Raw genomic sequence first — 7295 nt, 5'->3', positions numbered from 1 at the left:
ATTGGAGCCATAAGATGTCCTGATCCTCCAGTCAGCTCCAAAGAGCTTAGACAGAATCCATCAACCATCAACCACCACTGGTGGCTTAAAGAAGTCCTTTTTATAGCCACAACCTTCCCCTTGGATACACTGCGTCCTCATCGATTGGTTGGACAAGATTGCTTCTCCCATTGGAGGAATTTCAAGCTGCATGGATAATGTTCATTTAAATGATGTGCTTAGAAAGGCTGAGGGTGTACATGTAAACTGGGAGCCACTGACTAGACAATGGCTACTAAGGTAATTACATTATCAATACACAACTACAATACGTCTATCTTTCAGTGGCCAACACAAGTACATTGAGTCAACAAGAGTCTTGTAAAAACAATGAGGGACTTCTCCCCCGTCTATAGACAATCTATCATGCTGTCTGGCTGGATTTTAAGAAACTTTAACCCATGTCGTCACATGACACATTACAATGTAAGCATCGCATATGTGGGTACAGGCAAGGATTATTCATTAATAAGCTTCTTACACATTATCTCAAAAGTTAATGTGCTAACACAGTACAAAGATATATTTTTCCTGTAGCACTAAACCTAAACAATTATCTGGAAATAAAATCTGCAAGTTTGGTATGGTAGTAATTGTACTGACCTGAGCAATCATATTTCCAGATCATTTCTACTGTGGAATGAAACTCGAGAAAACAAAACCCAAAAAACAGTTGTGAAATTGTGGGGTTTTTTTTGCAATGTCACTACACTTGGATTTTTTTGCCCATTTTCCAGTAAACCGTATCTATGATAAAATTAATGGTGTCATTCAAAAGTACAGGTAGTCCCTCCAAAATCAAGATCTCATGTCGTTCAGCTTGAAAATAAAAAAAAAGTTAAGGTCCTTAGAAAACGGAGAGGAAAAAATGAAAGAGTAAAAAAACGAAAAGGCGAGTTGAAGGCCCCCATGGCTGCCATGCTGATATTTATATGAAGCCCTGCCACAGGCTTCAAAGGAGACCATCATTTTTTGGTATATACTAATACAGTTGTTATTATATTATATAGAACAAGTGATCAAATGATCATAGTTTCCAGTTTGCTAACAGGGCTGAAAAATAAAGTTTATATAAATAATAGGCAAAATAAAATTAAACTCAAAAATTCAAAATCACTGCCTTTTCATCCACTAAAAATAAAGATAATAAAAAATAAATATATTTGGTATTGTCCTGCCTCTAAAAGTCTGATCTATCAAAATACAAAGTTATTTAACCTATACAGTAGTAAGCATAAAACAAGCCCTTGTATGGCAAAAATAAAAGAGAGTTATGGCTCTTGGAAGAAGGAAAGGGTCAGGAGTGAAAAAAAAAAAAAATCCCGGGTCTTAACCCATTCCCAACATTGGACGTACCGCTACGTCCTATTTTGAGATGCGGTGCCACAAATGAACATAGTGGTACATCTTAATGATCATTATGGCACAGTAGCTGTGCCCAAGTGATCGCCGGTAGGAATTTGACTTACATAGCAGGGGAGACCTGGCATTCATAGTCAAATCTGCTCCGGTGCTGCTGCCCCTGGCTGTTTAACCCCCTAACCCCCCTGCTACAAGCAATAGCGACATTATCATAGGGCCCAATAGTTGCCATGACAACCCGAAGTCAAATAACAATCTCTGGGTAACCTGGCTTTGGTGGCCTGTTAGACCATGCCAAGAGCATGATCAAAGAGGTGATCTATCAGTGTCACACTGATATTTATAATGTATTGCTATGCTGGTGCATTGCAATACATTATACAACGAGCAGATTAATAAAAGTTAATGTCAAATATAGGGTGTGTAATGTCTATAGGGTCCCATATAGGCTATACCGTGAGTGCAGTGAGATTTTTCTCTCGCCCCATTGACTTGAATGAGTGCGAAAGAAACAATGATCGCATTACAATCACAGCATGCTGCAATTGTTTTTTTCAGTCCGATTAGGGCTGAGAAAATAATCGCTCATGTGCGCCGACACTTAGGCTAATATTGGTCCAAGTGGAATGCAATTTTTTATCGCACTCCACTCGCACCATTTTTCTCGCCGTGTCTTAGGCCTTAGACGCAGTCAAAGAAAAAAAAGTCTCCAAGCTCCTCCCTTTCTCTCATGCTACCATTTGCACTACTAACCCCTTTCCCTCACACCTATTCCAGTTCCTCTCACCAGTCATCACTACTCACCTAAAATCTTTAATCTCTCTCTCTCTTCTGATATCTTCCACTCCTCCTTCAAACACTCTATCATTACTCCATTATAAAAAAAAAACAAAAAAAACAAAACATCTCTTGACCCAACCTGAACAAATAACTACAGACCAGTTTCCAATATCCCCTTCATTTCTAAACTCTTGGAGCACCAGGCCTACTCCCGTCTCACCCGTTACCTCTCCACTCACTCTCTTCTATATCCATTACAGTCCAGCTTCCGACCCCTACAGTCTACAGAAATTGCCCTCATCAAAGTGACCAATGACCTTTTGACAGCAAAACGTAATGGGACTACTCTCTGCTTATTCTTCTTGACCTCTCTGCAGCTTTCAATACTGTTGACCACCATCTCCTACTCGCTATACTCCACTCAATCGGTCTAAAGAACACCGCTCTCTCCTGGTTCTCGTCCTATCTTTCTGACCGCTCTTTCAGTGTATCATTTGCTGGCTCCATATCTTCTCCTCTTTCTCTCACTGTTGGGGTCCCTCTAGGTTCAGTCCCTGGTCCTCTTCTCATCTCTCCACACTTTCCCAATTTGACAGACCATCAGCAAATTTGGCTTCCAGTACCATTTTTATGCTGATGACACACAACTATACACTTCATTCCCTGATCTGTCCCCCGCTGTACTGTACTACAGAACACCAGTGCCTGTGGTCTGCTCTTTATCTAAAAATTAACTTTTCCAAAACTAAACTTGCTCTACTCCCAATGTCTACTAACCTTCCTAAACCTGACATCTCCCTCTCTGTGTGCAGCACCACGATAACTCCGAGGCAACAGGCTTGCTGTCTGGGCGTTATGCTTAATACCGATTTCTCTTTCACATATATACAATCTCTTGCCCACACTTGTTGCCTGCACCTAAAGAACATCTCAAGAATCTTCCCTTTTCTCACCACGGAAACAGCAAAAACTCTCACTGTGGCCCTGATCGACTTCTGCCTTGTTTACTGTAATTCTCTATTAATTGGCCTCCCCCTCACTAGACTTTTCCCTATCCATTCGGACACTTGCGAGGAAAATTGTTGTAGTACTTATACTACAGTATTTTTGTACTTTATAGAATTACGGTAAGTGCAATTTAGTTGCGGTCGCTCAATAATTGTTTTTCTGTCGGCCATTTAGTTTTGTTGTTTTTTTATTTTACATTTTTATATTCTTGTTTTTATTTTATATTTTTTTTTTCGAGAGTCTTCTTTTCTATTCTTTTGGAAGAAACACCTCCCCAGACCAACTAAGATAAACCATAACTGGCACTAATGGAAGTGTCCCGCCAGCATATACTGTATAGGAGGAGAGGAAGTGATTTGCTCCCCCACAACATGTGATCAAAGATGACTCACAAGCAGATCAGCAGAGATAAACTCTTGGTAGCCTGCCTATTTACTACCAATCTGTTGGTCGACGGCCGAGTCAGCCTGTACTGCTTACAGACATCAGAGAAGATATGAGTCGGAGTCAGTATTCTGAACAGAACCCGATGCCGTGACAGTCAGTGAAGTTTGTGAAAATCTCTGTGTGACATTATGCTTGTGGTCTAGTAGAAGAAGGAAGTTCTTTTCTTCACCATAATACATGGTGATGGCAGCACCCCAACCCCTGTAAGGGTTTCATCTACACAGGTCCATAAACCAAACTGTGTCCTGGAATACAGTAAAAACAGGCGGGAAGTGTATCTCTCTGATGAAGTCCTCCAGCCCTCTAGTGTCAGTGAAAATCTAGCCGTGTACATCGTACACATGGCAAAGTATAACGCTTACCTGCTATCACAATGTGCAGGCCAGACCACTACATTCCTTCGGTCGTAAAATACCAGGGCAACATTTCCCGGTGAGGTCTGGAAAGAAAGGAAAGTCACAAAAAAGGGGCAAAGCTTGGTATAGAAGAGGAATAAGGCTATGTGCACACGTTTTTTTCTTGCGTTTTGGTTGCATATTAAATTGCACTGTGTCATTGACAAACTGCATGTGTAGCGCCCCACAGGGCAGGTGCATTAACCTACTCGTCGCCGGACCGTCGACTGTTGCGGTCATGGGTGGCCTAGCCCGGCTCCGTTACCCAGAGGCATACAGAAGATGGCAGGGGAGAGATGTTGGGGGTAGTTGTGAGGTGTTTGTCGTGATGCCACCTGTGGTATGCGGCCAGGGAATGGGCTGTCGCCGTCCTTCGGGGAAAATGGTAGTAGCAGTCAGAGATGGTATCACTATCCGCAGGTAGAGCGGGCCCCGGGGAGGATGATGAGGGCTGTAGTAGAGGCGGCGGGGAGCGGCAGTACGGGTAGTAAAGAGTCAGAGTCTATGGCTGCAGTTCCAGGTTGTTTACTCACTTTTGTATGATGCCGCTCACCCAGGTCTTACCAGTCACTTGCTATGATGGGCTCCGTCGAACCCGGATCCCTTTAGAGGTCAGCCCGGTTTGGTGTTTGGTGGGTGTCTCTTTGTAACGCCTGTCTGTGGATCACCTGGCTTGAAGCTACGAGGGGACCCAGGGTTTCACGAGATGTACTCTTGTCCCTATATGCAGGTGTCGCACTTCCGATGTGGGGTCCGGCTTGAAGCGAGGCCCCGGATCCTATATGGCACTGTGCTGTCGGGCACTGTGTGGACAGGGAAGCTTGAAACTTTACCCATCCAGGCAGATTCTGGAAAACCAACGTGAAGTATGATCTTCCCTAGGGTCCTGCCTCCCTGTGTGGCGTCGGTTCCGTGGAGAGCAGAGATCCCTCTCTCTGCGGCAACCGCTGTGAACTTCTCCTCCTTCCCACCGGAGCACATGTAGATGCGACTGCTCTGCTGCTCCCCTGCTGGAAAACTCTCCAACTGTTGTGTTGGCTCCTGACTTCCTCTGCTGGCTTCACCTCCCCCTTCCCAGGTCCTTAAGCTAATGGGACTGGGGCCCCTGTTGAGGGAATCCTGTAAATGCCTCTCTGTCGGCGACCCCTTTATTACCCGACCTTAGCCCAGTCTCCAGTGGAAACAGAGCAACCTGGTGTGTATTTGCATGTGTAACGTGGTGAAACCGGGACTGACCTCCTCAGGAACCGGGTTTAGCATTACACCCATTGTTGGGTGCAATACTCTGTGGCGACTGAAGCCTCAGGGGTGCCACACATGCTTTTGCTTCCCCGGCAAAGTCTGAGAAATCAGAATTCCCATGCGCACGTTGCATTTTTTTTTGTCAGCGTTTTGTTTGACAAATATTTGTCAAAATCTTTGACAAAAAAAGCAGCGTGTTCATTCTTTTTGCGTTTTGGTCACGTATTGTCACCCATTGAAATGAATGAGGTGTGTCCAAAATGCAACAAACTGTTAGCTGTGTGTTAGCACGTTTTTGTTGCGTTTTGGATCCATTCTTGTCAATAAAAACGCAGGTCACCAACTTTTATCCATTCTCTCTCTCTTTCTACTTCATACTCACCGATCACCGGCGCAGTTGTCACACTGCTCCAGCGGCCTCTCCTGTTGGCCGCTCATTAGGATCATCTCACATTCACTGCTTTCCCCGTCCACCGGTGCCTATGATTAGCTGCAGTCAGACGCGCCCCCACGCTGAGTGACAGCTGTCCGACTGCAACCAATCACAGCTGCAGGTGGGTGCTTCTATATCGTACAGAAAAATAAATAAATAAATAATTATAAAAAAAACGGCGTGCGGTCCCCCAATTTTGATACTCAGCCAAGATAAAACCTCACAGCTGGGGGCTGGTATTCTCAGGCTGGGGAGACCGACGTTATTGGGTGCCCCCCCAGCCTAAAAATATCAGCCAGCAGCCGCCCGGAATTGCTGCATCCATTAGATGTGACAGTACCGGGACTTTACCCGTCTCATCCTCATTGCTCTGGTGCGGTGGCAATCAGGCTAATAAAGAGTTAATGGCAGCCCATAGCTGCCGCTAAGTCCTATTTTAGTCATGGCAGGTGTCTAAGAGACACTCCCTCATCACTAATCTGTAAGTGAAAGTAAATAAATACGAACACCGAAAAATCCTTTATTTGAAATAAAAGACAAAAAAGCAACACTTTTCACCACTTTATTAATCCCCAAACACTCCTCCAGGTCCGATGAAATCCACACGACGTCCCACAACGCTTCCAGCACTGCTACATTTGAAGCTCACAGCAAGCGCCATAGAACAAGAGTGCTCTCTGTGCGCGCCACGCAGCAAATGAAGTGAGTTGCGCAATCAGCGGTGCCATCACTCAGGTGATTTTCGGTCACAGCTGGACTCCTTTATCTGTGACCGCAAATCAGGCCGCGACACAGAGACAGAGCCACGCGATGAGAATGAACTCAGGTGAACCTCTGACGTCACAACTGCGGGCCCCGCACTACTGCCTGTGTTGTGGCACTGACGACAGAGGTTCACCCGAGTTCATTCTCATTGCGCGGCTCTGTCAGTGAGCAGTCATGCTCTATGGTCGCTGTGACAGGACAGGAATGTAGCAGAGCTGAATGGCCGTGGGACCTTGTATGGATTACTTCGGACCTGCAGGGGTGTTTAGGGATTAATAAAGTTGTGAAAGAGGGTGTTTTTTGTATTTTATTCCAAATAAAGGATTTTGGATGTGTATATTTATTTACTTTCACTTACAGATTAGTGATGGGGGTGAGGTCTCAGACGACTGCCATCACTAATCTAGGACTTAGTGGCTGTTGTGGGCTGCCATTAACTCCTTATTACCCCAATTGCCACCGCACCAGGGCAACGAGAAGAGTCATGTCCATTGGCAGAATTGGTGCATCTTATGGATGCGCTACTTCTGGGATGGCTGTGGGCTGCTATTGTTAGGCTGGAAAGGGTCAAATAACGATGAGTCTTCTCACCCTAATAATATCAGCCCCCAGTTGTCTGCTGCATCTTGGCTGGTTTTAGAAAAATTGAGGGGGACCCACATCATTTTTTTTAATAAATCAAATAATTAAAAAAAAGTGTGGACTCCCCCCTATTTTTCATAACCAGCCAAAGTACAGTCGACAGCTGAGGGTTGCAGCCTGGCCTCCAGCTGCTGCTATTCCTGTGCCTGATTTGAAAAACTGGGGGGACCCCATGTCATTTT

This window comes from Anomaloglossus baeobatrachus, chromosome 2, assembly GCF_048569485.1.
Source record: "Anomaloglossus baeobatrachus isolate aAnoBae1 chromosome 2, aAnoBae1.hap1, whole genome shotgun sequence".
NCBI lineage: Eukaryota > Metazoa > Chordata > Amphibia > Anura > Aromobatidae > Anomaloglossus > Anomaloglossus baeobatrachus.
The sequence above is the reverse complement of the archived record's forward strand: the minus strand, read 5'-3'. Positions refer to the sequence as shown.